Below are 24,024 nucleotides of genomic sequence, written 5' to 3'. Positions count from 1 at the left end.
TTGTCGGAGTGTCGGTGCACACTCAATGGGCTGAATGGCCTCTGTTTGCACAGTAGAGATTCTATGAAGGTTTCCAGTGCATTGTGTAAAACCTTGGAGTCCACTTTCCCCTGTTGTGCCATTCCTCACTCCTTTCTCAGGCCAGATTTAAGCACAACTTTCCACATCTGCTTCAGCCAAAATGCACCCCATTGGCTAACCACTAGTACACCCAGGACATTTGGCTACCTCCTGGTAGAGTCAATGGACAATGTGACTAGTGCTAGCTGGATGCAGAGATTAAATGATCATGCAGCACAACGTTGGCTGCCTGCCTGCATTTCAAACACCAGGCACGAGTTAATCATGCACTTTGATACCTGTGTCTGTTTTGGGGGACAAATCGAATGTAGCCCTCCAGGACTCTTAATTGTCACTGTGGAATCACATTTTGTATGCTATGCAATGCTGCCTGCTATGATTACCCTGACACTGGCTGCCCTTACATCAACAGTACATGAGTAGACAAAAATGTTAAACAAGAATTCTCTGGAACATTTCAAGACCCATAATCATTACTCTCATGACTCACTGCTTGAGAAATATGATATTATACAGAATATGGTTAAAGCTATTGAAATATTTTTCTTCAAATATGAATTCATAATGCAACAATGATACGTTATTACATTTTTCATTACAGGGGCTATTTCCTTCATGTTCCCAGTTATTTTCTGACAGATTAAAATGCAGAAAACTGTTTTTCAAAGGGTAAGAATGTAATCTTGGACCAGCGTGATGTATTTGCCTCAAGTTCCTGTGCCAAAGACTAAGCTATTTATCAATGCAAAGGGCTTAGCTTTCCCTCTATTAACATGTAGGAAATTAGTGTGACTCAGCTTATACACAGGAAGGAAAGAAAATGGAGCATACAGTTGGCTCCGGCTTGCTCCAAGTCTGTGGCACTGAGATTTGGTGTGGACTGCTTTCACCGAATCCCGATGTGATTAAGCCAGGAGAGGAATTATATTAAACATCATGGGCTAGAATTCCCGCTTTGGGTCGAATGAGTGCAAATTGGGTCAGTTTTAGGAAGTCCCATCCTTGATTTCCACTCAAATTTCTTTCAATATTGGTGAATGCAAAATCTGTTCAAATCCAATGAAACTCAGCAGCATTTTAAAGTGTAATGTTTCCTCATTTTGTTTTGTTTTTAAATAAAAACTTTTGCTACATATATTTAAGAGTGACATTTAGATGAAGTTTGGTTAAAATGGAATTATCACCAAAAAACGAAGGCCACGGCCGTTCAAGCCACAGGGATTTTCCCATCCCGCTGCAGTGAACGGAGATTTGGCTGGGCGCCAAATTCTCCCACCTCGCAGGAGCATGGTGTGAATGGCCATTAAGATTGTGCCCAAAGCATTTGCAATCAGTGTCAATCATGATGGAAGAAGTCCCTTCCCACAAAGCTGGCCAAGCCTCTAGGGGCTGAACAACACACGGAAGAACTCTGAGAATAACTGCCACGTTGGTGTTGGTCAGTCTCACATCATGGACTATGCCGTTGACAAGGTGGGATTTGAACATGTCCCAGAGGAGCTAACTTGTAGGCAGGGCCGTCATCCAGGATGAAGCATTTGAAACTAATGCAAAATGTCACACAAACTCAAGTTGCCCCGAATGCAAAATGCATCTTTCGCCAGTCACACCAATTAGTGCTGAAAAAACTAGCACAACTAATCAGAAATCCATGCCGAGATTTTTCAATGGATATTATTGAAATACCCAGAGAAAAGATTCTACAATTTTTTGCTCAAGAAATCAAACTACATTAGCCATTTTCCCTTCTTAAAGCCCAAAAGATGGTTTTGAAACAACCCTCACCACCCTATACAGGGTATCGCGAATCAAGTATTTTCTGTTGACAACATGAATGATGCATAATGAAGAAGCACTGATGGCTAATCGTTGTATTTCAAACAAATATGCTAATTGTTTTCTCTAGACAAACGCTAAACACACATGTTTCTTTTACATAATGATATTTATCAAGTATCTCAAAGGGCAGCTCCTTTCGTTTTATAGATGTCAACAGTGCCTTCTTCTTTGGAAATAGATGAAAGAGATTTGCATCCAGGGCAACTGATGTGCCTGTCACTTATGGACGACTTGTTCTACTGAATGCATAATGTTCCTTGACGAAATCAATCAGCTTGGCCATGCCATTACATGGCATTTTGTCAGGCAGCTGCACTGGCCAAAGGTTACAATGCCTCAAAAGGCAACTGTCTAATTTCTCCCCATGCAACCACTCCACCCTCACCGACCTCCATGCCCCCAAATGTTAGCACAAAATCTTCTGGTCATTGGGGTAGTATTGGGGTCATCCTGGGCCATGCTAATGGCTTGGGATAGGAATTTCTGGATGTAACATCAGAAGACAACTTTTTGTGCCCTCTCCTTTCTCAGGGTGTGGGATGGTCAGGGAAAATACGTCCTTCATTTTATATGCAGCTGCATTGTACTTGGTGAAGCCATTTGGCCGTCCATCCAGTAACACTCCAAACAAACCAATATGCTTACTAATTTAATAATAAAAGCACTAATGCAAAACACCTGGCACTCATGAACAAGCATGAATAGTTGGATCAGATTTAACTCAGTCTCACCTTTACAAGGAACGAGATTTTTGGAGTTAGAAATAAAGACTTATAAGCTGATAATTGCCTAAATCTGTGGAAATTAATTTGTGCAAACATGACTCAGACAAACTATACAGGGCAGTCAACCCACACAGTCAGCTTTGCATACTATTAGGAATTCATTAAATGCGCCATCCAGAAATTGTCCTTCTGTGATGAGCAATTACTTTTGTTTCCCTATATAAGAACGCAAAATGGCAATGATGTCAAGCTTACAAATTTCTAATAAAGTAAAACTTGTGAATCTATGAGCAAAATATTGAAAGATAGAGGCAAGCTGGTGTCTAATAAGGTTGAAGTGTAACACACTTAAGAGCTCACCATAAACACATCAACTACCCACAAATTGACCTTAAAACCTATCGTGTGTTTACTTCTCAAGCACAATTCTCCCATTGGCTTGAATATTTAAATAAGTGATATTTAATAAGTGATATTTAATATTTAAATAAGTAATATTAAATAAAATATTTAAATAAGTAATATTAAATAAAATATTTAAATAAGTAATATTAAATAATATTTAAATATTCCAGCCTTCCCTACCCACTGGTACTAGGCCACAGCAGCTTCCAAGAGCCACCGACTAATGCCCGCTCTGCCTTTTCTTGAACATTGTAACAAACTTGTTTTTCTCTCAACATCCCTTTGATTGTTGATTATGCTCCTCTGCGAAATGGAAGTAAGTTACTTGATCTTTTTAACCTAGATAAGATAATTAAATCATCAAAAAATAGGAGAAGGAATAGGACATTCAGTCCACTGAGCCTGACCTGCCATTAAATTAGGTCATGGTTGATTTAATTGTGCCTTTAATCCACTTTCCTGCCTGACTCCCTGGACCCACGACTCCCTTGTCGATCAGGGATCTGTCTAACTCTACACTGAATATATTCAATGACCCAGCTTCCACTGCTCTATGGGAAAGAGGATTATAAAGACTAATGACTCTCTGAGTAAAGAAATTCCTCCTCATTACTGTTTTCAATGGGTGACCCTTTATTCTGAGGTTATACCCTCTGGTCTGAGACAAGAGGAAACATCCTCTTAGCATTACCCTGTCAAGTTCCCTGAGAATCAATTAGCCAGAATTTTACCCCCCCCCCTCTCCCAGCCACGGGATTCTAAGTGGGCGTGGGGCAGACCATGGAAAGTCCATTGACCTCAGGTGGGATTTTATGGTTTCAGGATGAGCGAGGCCATAAAATCTCACCCTATATGTTTCAATAAGTGCTACCAGATAAACCTGTTGGACTTTAACCTGGTGTTGTGAGACTACTTACTGTTTCAATCAGGTTACCTCTCATTCTTCTAAACTCCAGTTACTACAGTCCCAACAGACTAACCCTTCCTCAAAAGAAAATCCCTCCATGCCTAGGATAAACCTAATGAACCTTCTCTGGACTGCCTTTAATGCAAGTATATCTTTTCTTAGATAAGGGGACCAAAACTGTTCACAGCATTCCAGGTCTAACTTATGGCTTGTATAATTTTAGCAAGACTTCCCTACTCCATTTTCTTTGAAGTAAAGGCAAACATTCCATTTTCCTTCCCATGTACCTGCTGAACTTGGTTAATGCATAAGGATCACTAAATCCCTCAGTGCTGCAGCTTTCTGCAGTCTTTCTCCATTTAAATAATATTCAGCACCTTCATTCTTGTACCAGGGTGCATAACCTCACATTTTCTGACATTATAGTCCATCAGTCAAGTATTTGCCCACTCACCTAACCTATCTGTATCCCTCTCAAGATTCTTTGTGTCACCCTTACCACTTGCTTTCCCATCTATTTTTGTGCCGTCTACAAACTTAGCAATAGTACATTCACTTTCCTCATCCAAGCCATTAAAACATATTTAAAAATTAGTTTTGTTTTAAAGATGAGGAGGAATTTCTTCAGCCAGAGAGTGGTGAATCTGTGCAACTCTTTGCTGCAGAAGGCTGTGGAGGCCAGGACATTGAGTGTCTTTAAGACACAGATAGATAGGTTCTTGATTAGTAGGGGGATCAGGGGTTATGGGGAAAAGGCAGGAGAATGCGAAGTGATGCATTTCGGTAGATCTAATGTAAGGGGGAGCTATACAATAAATAGCAGAACGATCAGGAGTATAGGCACACAGGGTGACCTGGGTGTACAAGTCCACAGATCCTTAAAGGTGGCAGCACAGGTGGAGAGGGTGGTCAAGAAGGCATATGGCATGCTTGTCTTTATTGGACGGGGCATAGAATATAAAAGTTGGCATATGATGTTGCAGCTGTATAGAACGTTGTTAGGCCACATTTGGAATACTGCATCCAGTTCTGGTCGCCACATTACCAGAAGGACGTGGAGGCTTTGGAGAGAGTACAGAAAAGGTTTACCAGGATGTTGCCTGGTATGGAGGGTCTTAGCTATGAGGAGCGATTGGGTAAACTGGGGTTGTTCTCCCTGGAAAGACGGAGGATGAGCGGCGACCTAATAGAGGTGTATAAAATTATGAAGGGCATAGATAGGGTGAACAGTGGGAAGCTTTTTCCCAGGTCGGAGGTGACGAACACAAGGGGTCACGGGTTCAAGGTGAGGGGGGCAAGGTTCAACACAGATGTCAGGGGGACGTATTTTACACAGAGGGTGGTGGGGGCCTGGAATGAACTGCCAAGCAAGGTGATTGAGGCGGACACGCTGGGATCGTTTAAGACTTATCTAGATAGCCACATGAACAGATTGGGAATAGAGGGATACAAACGAATGGTCTAGTTGGGCACATGAGTGGCACAGGCTTGGAGGGCCGAAGGGCCTGTTCCTGTGCTGTATTGTTCTTTGTTCTTTTTTTGTAATGGGGTGAGAAAAATATCAGCGATGATTGAATGGCAGAGCAGACTCGATGGGCCGAGTGGCCTAATTCTCCTCCTATGTCTTATGGTCTTATATTATAAAAAATTGTTGAACCAACAGAAATGTGTGTGGCATTTTACTAGTTACCGGTTGCCACCCTGAAAATGCACCTCTTATTCCAACTTTCTGTCTTCTGTCAGCTAGCCAATCCACTATCCATGCTAATATACTACCCCAACACCATAGTCTCTTGCCTTATTAAGTAGACTCTTGTGAGCTACTTTATTGAAAGCTTTTTGAAAATCCAAGTATATTAACAGCTATTGGTTTGGGGAAGGGGGACGGTGGGGGGGATGGCGGGGGGAGGGGGAGGCCTGCTTTAGGCCACGGAAGCCAGCTGAAAGCAGCAGAGGCTGTCTGACAGGTCTCTCTGCTGCACAGAAGAGAGAGATCTGCACATGCGCAATTGTGCCCTTTGTTGCTCTCAGCAAGCTTTCTGGCAATTTAAGCCTCTACTACTCCCCCTACAGGTGGAAATTAGTGCATTAAAAAATCCTGAAAACTAAGTGCAAAAGATACCACATTTGGACTCACCGAAAAAACGGATCCAAAACTCTCCCGTTTTCACATTTGAATTTTTTTCATAAGTTCGCCCCCAAAGTGTTTGTTAACTCCTCTGCCATTTTCTGATTCCCCATTCTTATTATTTCTCCTGTCTCATTCTCTAAAGGGACCAACATTTGCTTTGGCCTTTGTCTTCCTTTTTATATATTTAAAAAAGCTCTTGCTATATTTTTATCATTACTTGCTGGTTTACCCTCATCGTTTATCTTCTCCCTTTTTATTATTTTTTTGGTTATCTTTTATTGGCTTGTAAACTTTCCTAATCCACTGGCTTACTACTAATCTTTTCCACATTATGGGCTCAATCTTACCAAAAAATGTCAGAATGTCCATTCCGGCGTGAAAAACGGAGTAATTCCTGCCAATGGCACCGGTGTGTTTTCGGGCCAAATCTTATGCCTCATCAGCAGTAAGTTTTATGCCCACGAGTATCATGCTGCTCCGATGGCAAGTTCCCTCTGATTCACCCACCCACAACGACTTAACTGCTGCTTGCACTGGGGAGCTCCATACAATAACCTTCCCAGCACTTGTTCCACAACGACTGCAGGGGATGGCAGAAAGGAGGTAGCACTTCGCCTTTCGGAGGGGGCCCTCACCATGATGCTGGATGGAATGGAGCAGAGGCTCGACATGCTCTACCTCCGCTCCAGGAGATGGCTTCCAGCAGGGTCACCATCCCCGCTTGGGATGCAGTGGTAGCTCTGGTCAGTGCACCCGCACTCCAGAAGCAGTGTCAGAAGATGAATGATACTTTTCACTCAGCCAGAGTAAGTTTCTCACTGGACTCTCTCGCACACCCCTTGCGTCCCCAACCCTTTCTCTCACACAGGAACCTTGGCCTTTGCCAACACCAGATTCCCCCCCTCCTTGCCACAATTACCATGTTCCCCCAGTAGCTGCCATGCTCCTCACACTCCAGCTCCCATACAAGGCCATGCCTGCCTCATCATCATCTTAAATGTCAACACTTCCACCTACGCTCTTCTTCTCTGTGTCTTTGCAGAACAAATTCAACCACAACAGGCATGAGCGGGTGCAACCAGCTGAAATCATGCCCAAGCTGAGAACCCTCATGCATTTTGAGGAGTGAGCCCTTGAGCTGGCTGGGGAAGAGAAGAGCGTGCCTGTGCCAAAGGTGAAGTGGGAGCTGCAGAGAAATGTGAGAATCTTCAAGACAAATGCTGTCATTCCTCAAGTCTCAGTGAGTAATCAATGTTCCCTCCGTATCCCCTGTAATGCACTGATGTCATGTCCTTCCTCTTGCATGCCAACCAGCAGAACGGGCCAGGTGATCCCACAGCTGCTGGAGCTGCAAAGGCAGAGTTGTGAGCATCAGGAAGGGATGACAGCAGCCATCCTCAGAGTGCAAGGCCAATTGAAGGAGTCCCACTGCCTTCTATCCAAGGAGATGGTGTTGTCACTGCAGGACACTGAGGGTCGCATCCATAGTGGAGACCTTGGTGCAGGACATACAGTCCATGGCAAGAGATGTCCATACCATGGTGGAGGGCTTCAACTGCACGGTGCAGGGCTTCAACTGCACGGTGCAGGCACTGGTGGCAATCCACGAGTGTCAGTGCTGGAGGACAGCAGGGCTTCTGGATTTCATTCCAGCTGCCCTTCCATCCCATGGAGGAGCACAAGGGCCCCCGGGGACCCGAAGGGAAGGGAATCGGCAGATGTACAGCCCGGGGCCCTCCAGCCAGGAGACCCTGGGCATCTCCAACCCATCTAACACCCCACTAGCTGTGATTGGCACACCTCCAATCCCTGAAGCAGTCAAACATCTGTGCTATCCGAAAGCAGGCAACCTCAAGGTCCCAGTCCCCAGGGGACACCTGCCAAGGTCACCTCAAAAGGACATGGAAGTTAGCAGGCAGCTATGTAAAAAAGTAGACTGCATTGGGATATCTTTGAACATATATAATGGTTGAAATGATACTTAAAACTTATAGATCTGATGTGCTAAGTGTAATTTTACAAGATGTAAATTTTAAATTTAAACTTAGCTGTGGATCTTGGGGATTTACTTAGATGTAGTGGGAAGATCAGGAAGATTAAGAAACCATAGGCTCTTAGTGGGCACGGGTGAATACAGGCACTAGTGTAGATAGGTCATCATTTTGTTTTGAATGTTTGGCATTACATTTCACTTTGTTCATCCACACAGCCTCCACCCTGTCTGTTCATGCCACCAAGCTTGGGAGCACCATCACGCTCACCTGACGCCTCATCCCTGTGGAGTCTCAGAATGGCCTCCTTCATGTCGGCCAGTACTTCCCCGGAGCAGAGAAGCTACGACATCTTCTCCAGAGCCTTCAACATGTCATTGATGAAGACAAACATCTCGCCAAGGCCATCCCCACACTCCCGCTTCTTGCCTTCAAACCACCGCACAACCTCAAACAGACCATTGTCCGCAGCAAACTACCCAGCCTTCAGGAGAACAGTGACCACACAACCCTGCCACAGCAACCTCTGCAAGACGTGCCGGATCATCTACACGGATGCCATCATCTCACGTGAGAACAACCATCCACCAGGTACATGGTACATACTCTTGCAACTCGGCCAATGTTATCTACCTGCAGGAAAGGATGTCCCGAGGCATGGTACATTGGGGATGCCATGCAGACGCTACGACAACGGATGAATGAACACCGCTCGGCAATCACCAGGCAAGAATGTTCTCTTCCTGTAGGGGAACACTTCAGCGGTCACGGGCATTCAGCCTCTGATCTTTGGGTAAGCGTTCTCCAAGGCGGCCTTCACGACACACAACAACACACAGTCGCTGAGCAGAGACTGATAGCCAAGTTCTGCACGCGAGGACGGCCTCAACCGGGATCTTGGGTTCATGTCGCACTATCTATAACCCCCACGACTTGCCTGGGCTAGCAAAATCTCACTAACTGTCCCGTCTGGAGACAATACGCATCTCTTTAACCTGTGCTTAACCCTCTCTCGACTCACATTGTCTGTACCTTTAAGACTTGATTACCTGTAAAGACTCGCATTCCAACCATTATCTTGTAAATTGACTTTGTGTCTTTATATTCCCTGTTTGTGAACAGAACTCCCACTCACCTGACGAAGGAGCAGCGCTCCGAAAGCTAGTGGCTTTTGCTACCAAATAAACCTGTTGGATTTTAACCTGGTGTTGTGAGACTTCTTACCGAGTGTCAGAATGGCAGTACTATGTCTCTCCCAGCTTCTTGCCAGCCCCCATTGAGAAAGGCACTCCCTCAGCTGTGATATGGACAGAAACCCAGAAAGGAGGACATGGGAAGCGCTGCCTGCATTCCAGCCTTCACAACCCCTTTGAAGCAAGGAGCACCCCAACATGAAGGGAAGGTAAGACCTGCAAGTGACCCCTGCTGACCCCTCTCCTCAAAATAGCGATTCTGGGACGCCCCCACCCCTGGCTCCGAGTTGAACTTATTTGTGTCCCCCGAGTCCTCCCCAGTGCCCCCTGAGCAGTGAACACCCCGGAGGGTACTGCCCGCCTGAGCGCTCACCTCAGAAATCCCTCTCGGAGGTGAAGACACCAGGTTCACGCTTATGTGGACCTGTTGTATGTGGTCACGCCGGCGCCCATTGAATATCTGGTGAGGGGAGGGACGTCCTGGAGAGAGTGCTCACTAATGACATGCTAATGTATTAAAATGAGCTTTCTGCGGTCCCACAGAGTGTTTCTCATCTCTCCCCGGCAAGGGGCCGGGGAGATTGGAACTCAAACATTCCGGCGAGAATGGCCAGATTTTAAGCACGTATCACCATTCTCGCAGATGGAGAGTGTGGGCTCAGAACTGCCACCTATATGTTTTTTTGTTTTAGCTTAATACTGTCCTTAACCTCAGTGGTTAACCATGGACAATTTATCTCTTTCCTAGAACAGAGTTACCCCACTTATCCTTGAACATTCAATCCCAAGACTGGATATTTTGTAACGATGATCATATCATGCTTATTTATTTCTATTTGTGCTCATTCATATATCTTGATATGAACACTACATACATTCAGATAAAGAGCCTTTAATTCGGTATTTGTACCATCTTTGCATTTGCTAGTGCAATGTCTGTATGCTCTCCCACTTTTTGTCACATTCTGGTTAGCATTACTAACATTGCTACCCCGTACTATGCCTTTCCCTTTCCAAATCTTCCCTCATGTGACCCCGCTCCACCCCCCCATTTAGTTTAAAGCCTTGTTCCCATGTTCTGGGAGATGGGGAAGAGGCTGATTGCAAAACTGATTCCAAAATGTATACCTAGAGATGAAGAAGCACTTAAAGCTTGCATAAAGACAATTATTTTCCATTTGTCCAGAATAATTAGACCGAATTATCTCTCAAATTTTAAATGTTCTTTTTGAACAATGTTCGGTAATTGATAACAACCTGCATACGGTCAATTCATGTTTAATGTTCAATGTTTAAAAGCACTTTACAGAGACACATTAGAAGGGTTGACCAAAGGTTTGATCTGAAGGAATTGATTTTAAGGAAGGTTTTAAAGGCAGGAAGGGAGGTGGAGAGGAAGGGCACTCCAAAGCCTAGGATCGTAAGTAGCTGGAGACTCAGCTTCCAAAAGGAAGGTGATAGAGGGTGATATTAGAAGCAAGGTCAGAGGAATGGAGAATTCTGTGCCATTTGTGAGGCAGAAGGGAGGTTGCAGAGATATTGTGGGGCTTGGCTATGAGAATTTCGAATATGAGGATGCAAGTTTTAAATTAGCCAACCCAATAACCAGTTCATGTCCTGTTTTGATGAATAACTAATATATTTATATTCCTTTTCATTATCAACAAAAAAATGACAAGAACTGTGAAGCTCAAACCCCTCCTGACACAAAGCCGGTGCTAAATGTCTATCTCAGCTCAGTTCCAAGAAACTATGTAGAAATCTTAACATTTTGTTTAATTATAAGAAAAAAATCCACCATTCGCTTTAAGTTGCTGCTTCCCTTCTTTTACATTTGACACAAGTGATCTCTCATTACTGCTCGAGTCAGGTGGACTGGCGCTTCAAATGCGACTGTGAATTCACTGGCAGGTAATGCCAAGGGCAGCCGAGGTTATTTACTCATGAGTGTCAGCTTACCTCCGTAAGGAAAAAGGGCCGACACAATCTCCAGCCTTTAGGAATGCAGACATCCTAATGTGCATTGTATTGATTTCCCAAACTGCATTCCCAAGCTGCTGTAATTAATGTACTCATCGGTTATCTTGTTAAAAAGGAACTGCCCCAACAGTTCAGTAGATAAGTACTATGTAGTACAGAGCAGGAATGCCATTGCTTCAATCCCTAGTCTGTGTAATATAAATCCAACTTGTCCAGGTTTAATACCAGTATGCATTCATATTTCTTGACACGATGAGTGTGTGTCAACTTTGCTTAAATTTTGATAAATGAACCCATTCTTAGCAGCATAATCAGGGCTGAAATCTTGTATATGTTGACAAATGACTCATTTATTTCTTCAAGTTGTTTCAGGTATTTCTTGGTGTTTATATTTATAATATCTACTGCAAATTAACCTTCAGTATCACAGCATGATTTTTTAATAACATGCCAAGCCAGTATCCACACCTTTGAAACTCTAAGTTTGAGTTTGATTAAGAGTAAGTTATCTTAAACGGTGGTATCCAAATGTTTTAGTGTGTTGCAAACTTTCAGACTTGCATTACAATCGAACTTGACTCTGTGCGGAAGTGTTATTGTTAATGCATTAGAAAAATAATCTTGCTTTCACAGCACTATATTCAATAATAGTGCTGGAGTTTAGTCAGGGAGTAGCTGATATTGAAAGTTTGGCAATTGCTTCTTCTACAGTTTTCTCATTAACCAGGGACATCACATGGATATGCTTTCTGTTCAATACCTCCTCACTCTGTATGCATCCTGCTGCTTCTGTCTAAAACACGGATATGCAGCAAAATTGTAGAGAAGCGCAGGGGATGGAGAATAAAAGTAAAATCAGGTCAAATAACAAAAGCATATTGTTTTAAAAATGTCCAGAGATTCAAGATGCTTGACATGGGTCAACCATACAGCCAAAGCAACTGCTGCGGAGAAGCTTAGTGCTTTGCTGAACAAAGGAATACCACTTGTACACACCTCTTAGCAGCTAGTACAGAATGATACAGGTAGGAACAAAGCAATAGGTTCCCTACCTCCCATTTTATTAAGTGGATGAATGAGTATTGAAGACAAAAGGTGGCTGTGGCAGTGACTATATACTGCATGGCTAGCCCCTATTGTTTCTGTGGGAACTTTCAGGCATTTGTTGTTTCGACCTTGGTTTTGAAATTTCTGTCAGACTTTCCAGTATCTGATATAATGTGGAAATAACACAATTTTCTTCTTCTCTTGGTCAGGCGGCTGAAGCTCTCGCTTCTGTCTGGGGAACTTTAGTGTGTCAAAACTCCTCTAACTCACTCTCTAACCCAGTCAGAATGTTAATCTTTGTGCTGGTGCTTAGTAATGACAGTGCATCCTCAGAAAGATTCTCCTCCTCTGAGATTTCTTCCTCCACAGCATGTCTGCGGAGAAAGACTGAGAAAAGAAAAAGGGGGAAATAAAGTTGGACAGTAGTGGATAGTAGTCATCACAATACTGTTTGATGAAATGAAATGGCCTGGTTAAGCAATATCTCTGAGGTTCATGAGGGTTACAAGAAAATATGCAGACGCCCTGTTCAGCTAATCCCTGGCCTCACAATCTCTGATCCTTAGTTCAAAGAGATACATGATGGTGGCTGGTCCCGTCTTGGTCGTACTCCTCTCTCTTGTGTTGTACATATTTTGTCCTGCAGAATGGGAGGGAAAGAGTTCGTGACTATCTTCTGCAGAGGAGAGTGTATGGGTTGGGCAAACTGTTGTGTAGATGTTGCGAGACAGAAGCAGCAGGATGCAAACAGAGTGAGGAGGTATTGAACAGAAAGCATGAACTCAGAATGTCAAGGGAGGATTGAACCATAACAGAGATCATTGCTTCTTCAAGGGTTACCAAGTCAGAAGAGAATGCTGTTAGTAGCCACTGTGAATGAAACAAGGAAGAGGTGAGTGTGTGTCTGCAGTGAGAATGAGGGGAGATTTGGTGTGTGCTTGTACTGCATGGTGAGGTGTTAGAGCGGAGGGAATTGTTCAAAGTGTTCCAAAATCAGGATTGGACAGAAAGGACTGTGTATAGTGAAATGAGGATCTGCACTCACTTTTCTTATTCTTGTAAGTTAATTGAAGGACTTCTTGCACTATATTCAGATCTGGGGTGGTGGTGGTGGGATATGGGGAAAACAGTGATGTCCCTATCTATGCTTGACAACCTCCACCATTTCTCTCTATGTTTGGTGCATGTTTTGGGATCATTCCTAGTGAATGTCCCTTTTCATCTTGAATTCTTCTATGTGGACAATTTAATGAACCTGGTAATTTGCTTGTGAACCCACTTTGTGTTTTCTTCCTCCGGTGCTTTAACTATGGCTCTGCAGCCCTCCTGGATATTGTACTTAGATAGTGGGTAAGTTTCCAACTGTTTCAGTGAACCATCAGTCAAATTAAAATGAGGCCTAAAAGCCAATTTTGCTGAAGTCTCAATTTTTCTGCAGAGGACAATGTTTGCACTCGCATCAGAGTCCAATTGCCGAAAGCCCACGAGAATTAAAATTGAGATCATTGCTTTGCAATCTATCTCACTCGGTTATAATTACAATCTTTCTTTATTCAGTCAAGGGATGTGGGCTTCATGGATTTGGCCAGCATCACTGTCATTCCCCAATTGTCTTTGAGAAGATGGTGAACTGCCGTTTTGAATTGCTGCAGTACACCCAGAGTGCTGTTAGGGAGAGAGTTCCAGGATTTTGACCCAGTGACAGTGAAAGTAGTATGATATATTTCAAAGTCAGGATGGTGAGTGGGTTGAAGGGGAACTTGCAGGTGGTGGTGTTCCATCTGTAGCCTTTAACCTTCTACATAGTAGTGGTCATGAGTTTGGAAGGTGCTGTCTGAGAAGGCTTGGTGAGTTCCTACAGTGCAGCTTGTAGATGGTACACACAGCTGCTACTGGTAGAGGGTGTGAATGTTTGTGGATGGGGTGCCAATCAAGCAGGCTGCTTTGTCCTGGATGGTGTCAAGCTTCTAGAGTTATGAAGGAGCTGCACTCATCCAGGCATTGGAAAGCATTCAATTACACTCCTGACTTGTGTCTTGTAGATGCTGGACAGGCTTTGGGGAATCAGGAGGCAAGTTATTCACTGCAGAATTCCTAGCCTCTGACCTGCTCTTGTGGTTACAGTATTTATATGACTAGTCCAGTTCAGTTTCTGGTTAATAGTAATCCCAGGATGTTGTTAGTGGGGGGATTCAGCAATGGTAATGCCACTGAATGTCATGGGACGATGGTTAGATTCTCTCTCACTGGAGATGGTCATTGCATGACACAAATGTTACGTGTCATTTGTCATCCCATGCCTGGATTTGTCCAGATCTTGCTGCATTTGGACACGGACTGCTTCAGTATCTCAGGAGTTGCAAATAGTGCTGAATATTGTACAATCATCAGCGAACATTTCTGACCTTATGATGGAGGGAAGGTCATTGATGAAGCAGCTGAAGATGGCTGGGCCGTGGACACTAGACTTTTGAATGGACCTACCTTATACTAAGTTGATCTTTCTCTACACCCTAGCTATGACTGTAACACTACATTCTGCACCCTCTCCTTTCCTTCTCCCCTATATACACTATAAATGGTATGCTTTGTCTGTATAGCGCGCAATAAACAGTGCTTTTCACTGTATACCAATACATGTGATATACACCAAGGAGAGGGGCCATGTTTTTGAGGAAGAGAAGGTGTTACAGGCTAATACACTGGAGGAAATAGATGTTCGGAGGGAGGATGTACTGGCAGTTTTGAATAAACTGAAGGTCGATAAGTCCCCTGGGCCTGATGAAATTTATTCCAGGATTCTTTGGGAGGCAAGGGATGAGATTGCAGAGCCTTTGGCTTTGATCTTTGGGTCCTCACTGTCCATGGGGATGGTGCCAGAGGACTGGAGAATGGCGAATGTTGTTCCTCTGTTTAAAAAAGGGAATAGAAATGACCATGGTAATTATAGACCGGTTAGTCTTACTTCAGTGGTTGGTAAATTGATGGAAAAGATCCTTAGGGATGGGATTTACGACCATTTAGAAAGATGCGGATTCATCCGGGATAGTCAGCACGGATTCGTGAAGGGCAAGTCGTGCCTCACAAATTTGATTGAATTTTTTGAGGAGGTAACTAAGTGTGTTGATGAAGGTAGGGCAGTTGATGTCATATACATGGATTTTAGTAAGGCGTTTGATAAAGTCCCCCATGGTCGGCTTATGATGAAAGTGAGGAGGTGTGGGATAGAGGGAAAGTTGGCCGATTGGATAGGTAACTGGCTGTCTGATCGAAGACAGAGGGTGGTGGTGGATGGAAAATTTTCGGATTGGAGACAGGTTGCTCGCGGAGTGCCGCAGGGATCAGTGCTTGGTCCTCTGCTCTTTGTGATTTTTATTAATGACTTAGAGGAGGGGGCTGAAGGATGGATCAGTAAATTTGCTGATGACACCAAGATTGGTGGAGTAGTGGATGAGGTGGAGGGCTGTTGTAGGCTGCAAAGAGACATAGATAGGATGCAAAGCTGGGCTGAAAAATGGCAAATGGAGTTTAACCCTGATAAATGTGAGGTGATTCATTTTGGTAGGACTAATTTAAATGTGGATTACAGGGTCAAAGGTAGGGTTCTGAAGACTGTGGATGAACAGAGAGATCTTGGGGTCCATATCCACAGATCTCTAAAGGTTGTCATTCAAGTGGATAGAGCTGTGAAGAAGCCCTATAGTGTGTTAGCTTTTATTAACAGGGGGTTGGAGTTTAAGAGCCGTGGGGTTATGCTGCAACTGTACAGAACCTTGGTGAGACCACATTTGGAATATTGTGTGCAGTTCTGGTCACCTCACTATAAGAAGGATGTGGAAGCGCTGGAAAGAGTGCAGAGGAGATTTACCAGGATGCTGCCTGCTTTGGAGGGTAGGTCTTATGAGGAAAGGTTGAGGGAGCTAGGGCTGTTCTCTCTGGAGCGGAGGAGGCTGAGGGGAGACTTAATAGAGGTTTATAAAATGATGAAGGGGATAGATAGAGTGAACGTTCAAAGACTATTTCCTCGGGTGGATGGAGCTATTACAAGGGGGCATAACTATAGGGTTCGTGGTGGGAGATATAGGAAGGATATCAGAGGTAGGTTCTTTACGCAGAGAGTGGTTGGGGTGTGGAATGGACTGCCTGCAGTGATAGTGGAGTCAGACACTTTAGGAACATTTAAGCGGTTATTGGATAGGCACATGGAGCACACCAGGATGATAGGGAGTGGGATAGCTTGATCTTGGTTTCAGATAAAGCTCGGCACAACATCGTGGGCCGAAGGGCCTGATCTGTGCTGTACTGTTCTATGTTCTAAATCAAAAATCACTACCCTGAGGAACTCTTGTAGTGATTACTGATTGTGAGATATTTGATGTCAGTACATCAAAGATTGGAAGCTTCAGTGATTCGATCACCTTGTTAACATTCAAATCCCAACAGTCTTGATATCAAAGATGCTGACTCTGTATTGCAAGGAAAGGCAATAGATCCATTACATATACCATACATTGCCTCTTAAGTGTACAAAGTGGGGTCAAATTTCCAACAAGGTTCTCCTAATCTCCTGCCTTAACTTTAGCAGAAGATTATTAGTGGAAACCTTGGAGATTCGTAAAAAAACAACTAATTATGCTGTTGCTCCAGTTCCTACTGTGGATATTCCAGGCCTGTGTTTCTAGTTAAAGGATATCAGTGCTTTCTCTTTAATTTCAAATTCAAATCTGAAAGGCACGGACAGTAAAAATAACTAAAACTAAAGAGCAAAGCAATACTGGTTGAAAGAATGACTCCTGATATCTTCTTTCCTTCCAAACTTATTCAGCCATACATTACAACCACCCATTTCATTTTAACATTTAGCTCTTTGGTTTATATTGGTGAAATTACTTTGAACACTTTCACATTCATAGTTACCAATTTTATTAGTATGCATCTTATAGACAATACACTTTGCTGAGTGCTTACTGTGGCATTCCTTTTTTGCCTGCTTAAAAATATTATACAGTCATGTAATTATGCTGTTATGTCTTCAGTTTTACAATGAGAAAATTTCTAAGTTTAGTCATCGAGAACTACCTCAGAGTAAATGTAATGTTGACCTGGGAAACAAGTAGAGATAAGAGAATTGGCTCCAAGCCAGTCAGGAGATTTTTGGAATGCATTATTCTCCACAGCTTGGACTTTGAGATTCTATACATCTCAACAATTTATTTTCAAGACATCAATCAGATTCATGGCTCTGATCTGTTGGGCTTACCAGAGTTATTTTGGCCAAAAGGTGAAAACGAGTGCTAAGTGGGTGCTGTACTAATAAAACGCATCTGTTTGAAAGTCTGGAGTTAGCATGCACATTTGGTCCTAATTGCTGATTACCTTAATTTGAACTTGCCTGGAAGTGCTAACCAGACAGCTGCAGGTTTAACAACCCACCATTCATTAGAGAATTTTTGTGCAGCATTTCCACGGAATGTGTGGGCCAGGATTTAAAATGGCTACGTGGGTACAAAATCCCACAAGAGTCAAGGAACAAGAATCTCGCCTGCGAGTTCTCATGACGCCATCATCCCTGTCCCCGCCATCACATATACCAAAAAAAATTGGAACGATACAGAGAAGATTAGCATGGCACCTGCGCAAGGATGACGTGCAAATTCGTGAAGCGTTCCATATAAAAGAAAATGAAGTTCCTGCCCAGGAAGGTCGGGAACCTCTTTTACATAGATTAACATCTAATTATAGGGAATCCCGCCATAATGTCCACCCATATTGGCATCATCCCCCCGCTCACTGATGTCACGTCAAGTCAGCAAGGTTTACAACAGATTTTAAAAATGAAAACAGGTGAAGGGAATTCGCTGGGAGCGCACAGGTAAGTACAATCCCTAGGGGGAGAGGGGCATGCCCTAGTAGAGCTGGGGTGGGGGGACTCCCTCCGCGGAGTTCCATGAGACGACGGGGGTGGGGGGGGGGGGGGGGGGGGGCGGGGGGGAGTGGTCCTTGTGTATGTGGGGAGGGGGGTTTCCTCTTTTTTAACTGGAGATCGGGGCACCTTTTGATCTCAGGAATCTTGATGTTGCCGGCTTGATGGCATGGGCCACACTTCCATATTTGTTTCTTCCAAGTGCTGCACAATGTGACAAGACAAGTCGGCTGTGCAGCTGGCGAGCTGCGCCCTGCTTTCCTCGCCTGAGCTAGCACTTAGGAAAAATAAAGGGAAACTTCTGCCATTGGAATTTGCTGGCTGACATGGCAGGGATGTTTCAGGATTGCTCAGGGCCGGGTGATGACAAGGCACAGGTCACATAGGTTCTTGGACACAGCATTGGAGGTTCTTGTGCAGGAGGGATGTCCGACAGCAACAATTGTGGGGAGGGGGGAGGAGGAATGGAAGGGAGTGGTGAGTGGAAGGGAAGGACTGCACCTTGCTTGTCTGTTGGTCCTCTCTCCTGGCTGCTCTGCCCAGTCTTATGCCCTACATTCTCTAGTAAGCTGCCAATCACCTTTTCTCATGGTGATTTCTACCAGGTGCCAATAAGGTAGAATAGCACAGAACTTACTCTGCTTGGGCAAAATCCTCCAGAGAGCTTTTGGGAACAAAATGTTGATAGCGTTGGTGATGTCTTGACAAAATGTGCCAGAAAATTGAGTTCAAAATTCCTCTTCAAGTCTCCAGCAGCAAGGTAAAATACAATTTACCTTGAAATCCTCTTCAATGAACTGTATGCTTCCAATTAGCTGGTTGCTGTTCGGTCATATGCTATCCTCCAAAATACTGCATTGACTCCTTAATGAGTATGAGCAGACAATTTCAATGGCAACCATCCCCTAAACCATCCTCCAGGCAGCAGTTCCTCGTGTGCACTTCAATTCCCTTACCGGGCTGGCAGCTTGTGGGCTAAACTAGTGTTTCAACCCAAGGCCCTGTTTTGGCCAGTGTGAAGGCTCTTTTCCAACATCCTGGAAAAATCACCCACTAAAGCTTTGGCTAACCACAGCAAAGCACTTTGGTGGCAATTTTTGCCTGCTTACCTCACTCTTAAAAATCAAAGCAGCAGACAATTTTTAAAAGAAATCTTATATTCAATGAACTCCTGCTGAAGTACATCCGACATCACGGTGGCACCGTGGTTAGCACTGCTGCCTCACAGTGTCAGGGACCTGGGTTCAATTCCCAGTTTGAGTCACTGTCTGTGCGAAGTCTGCATGTTCTCCCCGTGTGGGTTTCCTCCGGGTGCTCCGGTTTCCTCCCACATTCTGAAAGATGTGCTGGTTAGATGCATTGGCAATGCTAAATTCGCCCTCAGTGTCCCCGAACAGGCACAGAGTGTGGCGACTAGGGGATAGTCACAGTAACTTCATTGCAGTGTTAATGTAAGCCTACTTGTTCCAAATAAATAAACTTTGACTTTAAAACTTAAAACCCAAAATTCTGCCTATTTGAAACCAAAAAAATTAATTTCGAAACTGACTGTGTCAGTCATTCTGAGATTCCTGAAGTATGATTCCAAATACTGATTCCCAGCTTAATATCAAATATTAGCATAGATTTGATGCAGCAACCAAAATTGACATTGGACATAAATGGGCAGAGTCATGTATCAATCAATGTTTTTGGAACATCAGGCCCTAATTTTCTGTCAAAATAACAGCGAGACTAATGGCACCCTTTGGAGATGTAGTGAAGTGTTAATTATTGCCAATCAACCTCTAGCACTGAACATGAACTATTTCTGGGGTAGTGCCTCACCCCTCAAGTTTTAATTTAAAGATTTTAAAATTGTAACTTTTCTTTTGCTTTTCCTTTCCGTCTCAGTATTTTTCTCTCTCTCTTAATTGAATCTTTTTACCCTCTCTTGATTTCCCTTTCTGTAACTGGTAACCATGATGTGGAGATGCTGGCGTTGGACTGGGGTGGCACAGTAAGATGTCTCACAACTGTAGGTTAAAGTTCAACAGGTTTATTTGGAATCAAGACTTTTCAGCGCTGCACCTTCATCAGGTGAGTGGAGAGGTAGGTTTCACAAACACGGCATATATAGACAAAGACACAATGATTACCTGTAAAGACTCACATTCCAACCATTATCTTGCAATTGTGTCTTTGTCTATATATACCGTGTTTGTGAAACCTACCTCTCCACTCACCTGATGAAGAAGCAGCACTCCCAAAGCTCATGATTCCAAATAAACCCATTAGATTTTAACCTGATGTTTTAAGACTTCTTATTGTACCTGGTAGGACATTGAATCCATCCAACGTAATTTACATTTCCTTCAAGGCCCTTGCGTTGTTAATTTCACAAGCCTTCAGTCTAATCGGTGGAGGAGGAACACAGTTGCTTGCCCCGTTCACTCAGGCCTCAGATGTCTGATTGCCCTCATTGCAAAGCTATCAGCTTGCATTTCAACAACTTATCACGTAAAACACACTTCATTAAACTAAACAAAGTCTAACTAATGGCAAGTGGCATCAGAACCCTGCTACACCAAAATCTGACCCATTAGCCCAGGTTTTGTGAGACAGGCAAAGATGGATTTTTCTGACCATGATGCAAATACATCCACGGCAGCAGTTCAGGTGTAGCTTGCATCAATTTTATATTGGGAGTCAAAGAAAAAGCAGAAAATGCTGGAAAATTGCTGAAAAATAGAGCTACTGTTATTTCGAGCTCTGACGAAGAATCATCCAGACTCAAAACATTGGCTGTATTCTCTCTCCACAGATACTGTCAGACCTCCTGAGATTTTCCAGAATTTTCTGTTTTTATTTCAGATTCCAGCATCTGCAGTAATTTGCTTTTACATTGTATTGGGAGTCCCTCCCTGCAATTTGAAAAGGCAACCGATGCAGGGAAAGTTTGCTGGAGAGATTAGCCACTTGTACAATTGTCTGGGAGTGGAAAATCTGATGAGGGAGCAGCTTTTAAAGGGCCATATCTCAGTATTAAAAAGTAATTTATTTGCTTCACAAAGAAATATTGCTCGCGATGTTAGGGTGAGCTGTGGGCAACAGCACACACTTTGATGTTGTAGAGTTAGGTGCATCAAAAGGGGTCGGCTAAAATCCACACTCCAGTAAAAAATACAGTTGCCACTGCATGGTCAACTAAGTCAATGCAGTCACCCTGTCCCTGGCCGCCAATAAAGAAGATGAGACCGATAAAGCTGTAACGTGTGCAATTCTATTAAAAAGCGTAAAGATAAATCCAGAAATTGCAGCCCAGTCAGTTTAACTTGGATGATGGGTAAATTTTTAGAAAAGAATATCTGGGACAAAATGAGTAGCCACTTGGAGAAATGCAGCTAAGTTAAGCATCTGGCCATGTCCCTCAATCCATAATTACCTTTACGCCCCCAGAGGGATTCAATGAGGTGTGAAAATTTAGTGAGTGGAGATAATTTGGGGATGTATAATTATATTTTTTATGCGGCCGGCGAAGGGCGGGGAAAATGGGAGATCGCTATCTCATAGGCGGGTTTTGCGATTTCCAGTTTTTGCCCGATTTTGAGCCCAGGCGCACACAGTGCGAGCTCAAGATTCCGCTCAAAGTCTCCATGTACAACTATTTTTAAAATTAGTACTAAGACATAATGACTATTGAATAACATCTCTAGGCCTGAAAAACTTTTTTTTTAGCCAGAAGTACCATTCCTTCCATTCCACGATAGAAAAACCCAGAGAACTTTGAAATAAATAGCATTTAAAATATTTTTTTTCCAAGCTTTATTATATTTCAGCGTCGACTTTAATCACAGGTGTATGTCCCAATCTCTATTTCTCTCTCTGTAAAATGGTTAAGAAGTGAATAACAATCTGTGCTTTTTACTTCTGGCTTACTGTCTTTGAGAGTTCCCCAATCTGTCTGGTTGCTCAGCCTGCTTGATGACTTGGCTGTTCCTGGATACCAGAGATCTCCTATTGATGGTGTCAGCATGAGTTTGACACTGTAATAAGGGAAATCAAAACCTCAGAGCTTTGTGTGGAAGTTGTCTTTGAGGTCAGCGCTGTCCCTATATCACTGATTGCAAAATCCAAGTCCTCATTTCTCTGTGGACTTCTTCACTTACAACCAGTATACAGCCAGGAGTGATCACTTTGCCCATAATTAAAAAGCAATTACGCTTAATTATCATTCGTTTTTAAATGTTGTCTTTAAAAAGAAAAGTTTTTAAAATCTATTTTGAATGAGCACTTTGTTTTGGGAGCAATTAAAAGCAAATACATCTTCCATTACAATGCACACTACATTCAGCAATGGTTCACCATCTCCAATTTGGGGCTTTCTGTTGAGAGATTAGCTGGTGGAATCACCCAAGTGCCATTCTCACCGAGCGATCTTTCCTTCTTTAGTCTCACATCCTTGATGATTCCAAATTTCACCTCAATTCATGGTCTCCCTCCCCCCGAGTTTGTTGCTCTCTTGTGCTCCCTTAATCTCTCCCTTCACGCAAGTTTCCTAACTCACCTTCATGGCCTGAATAAGACAATTAAACTCTTATGAGGCTGATGTGATTTGTTTTATTCCGCTATTAACACCAGCTCTGGACCAATGCTTTGTTTCTTTACTTCTACCATTCCCTTTACCTTTTGTTTCCTGACATCTTCAATATTTATTCTCCCCGGCTTCTAACCTATTCCTGACCTTTTGTCCGCTTGACCCCGCTCTCCCTTTCGCAACAGCATAAAGGCCATCACATTTCTACCTCTCTTCAGTTCCAAACAGATTCATATTGGACTTGAAATATTAACTTGGTTTCTCTCTATACAGATGCTGTCAGACCTGCTGAGGTTTTACAGCACTTGCTGTTTCTATTTCATCTTCACAGCTGCCCCCTTTACCTTGTCAGCTCATTTGGTCTTGTGAGTCCCTTCACATCAGTCACAGCTATGTCCGATTACCTTCTTGCATCACTCTTCACCTAGATCTTCTGTCAACATCCAGACCCTACGCCCTTCAACTTCCAGACCCTACGCCCTTCAACTTCCAGACCCTATGCCCTTCAACTTCCAGACCCTACGCCCTTCAACTTCCAGACCCTACGCCCTTCAACTTCCAGACCCTACGCCCTTCAACTTCCAGACCCTACGCCCTTCAACTTCCAGACCCTACGCCCTTCAACTTCCAGACCCTACGCCCTTCAACTTCCAGACCCTACGCCCTTCAACTTCTAGAACCTATGCCCTTCAACATCCAGACCTACGCCCTTCAACATCCAGACCCTACCTCCTTCTGTGTCCATCCTTGGAAAGCAATTATCCCCAAATCATTTTCAATTTGCACTTTCAATATCCCAACCAATGAGGCTTGGCTGCTCCATTCTCCCTCTTGACTGCTGATCTGTTCAGCTGTACCCCTTGCCTCCTCGCCATGAATGCCCTAATCACCAATAAAACTATTAGTCTTGCTCACCCTAGCATAGCCCTCATTCCCACTCCGTTATCATAGAAGATATTATAGAATATAACAGTGCAGAAGGAGGCCACTCTGCCCATCAAGTCTTAACTGACAACAATCCTGCCCAGGCCCTATCCCAGTAACCCCACGTATTTACCCTGCTAGTCCCCCTGACACCATGGGGTAATTTAGCATGGCCAATCAACCTAACCCACACACCTTTGGACTGTGGGAGGAAACTCATGCAGACACGGGGAGAACGTGCAAACTCCTCACAGACAGTCACCCGAGACCGGAATTGGGCGGAGAGATGGCAGATGGAGTTT

General features: G+C 43.6%; 1 protein-coding gene and 1 pseudogene across 2 annotated transcripts in view; one reads left to right on the top strand and one right to left on the bottom strand.

Moving 5' to 3' along the window:
* The window catches only part of cadpsa (Ca2+-dependent activator protein for secretion a), a 511,252-nt gene that overhangs the window by 323,606 nt on the left and 163,622 nt on the right, over positions 1 to 24,024 (bottom strand). The gene's annotated exons all lie outside the window — the stretch shown is intronic.
* On the top strand, positions 17,880 to 17,976 carry LOC144491965 (U6 spliceosomal RNA; annotated as a pseudogene).

The sequence above is a fragment of the Mustelus asterias genome, chromosome 3, assembly GCF_964213995.1.
Source record: "Mustelus asterias chromosome 3, sMusAst1.hap1.1, whole genome shotgun sequence".
In the NCBI taxonomy this organism is placed as follows: domain Eukaryota; kingdom Metazoa; phylum Chordata; class Chondrichthyes; order Carcharhiniformes; family Triakidae; genus Mustelus; species Mustelus asterias.
The sequence above is the reverse complement of the archived record's forward strand: the minus strand, read 5'-3'. Positions and strand labels throughout refer to the sequence as shown.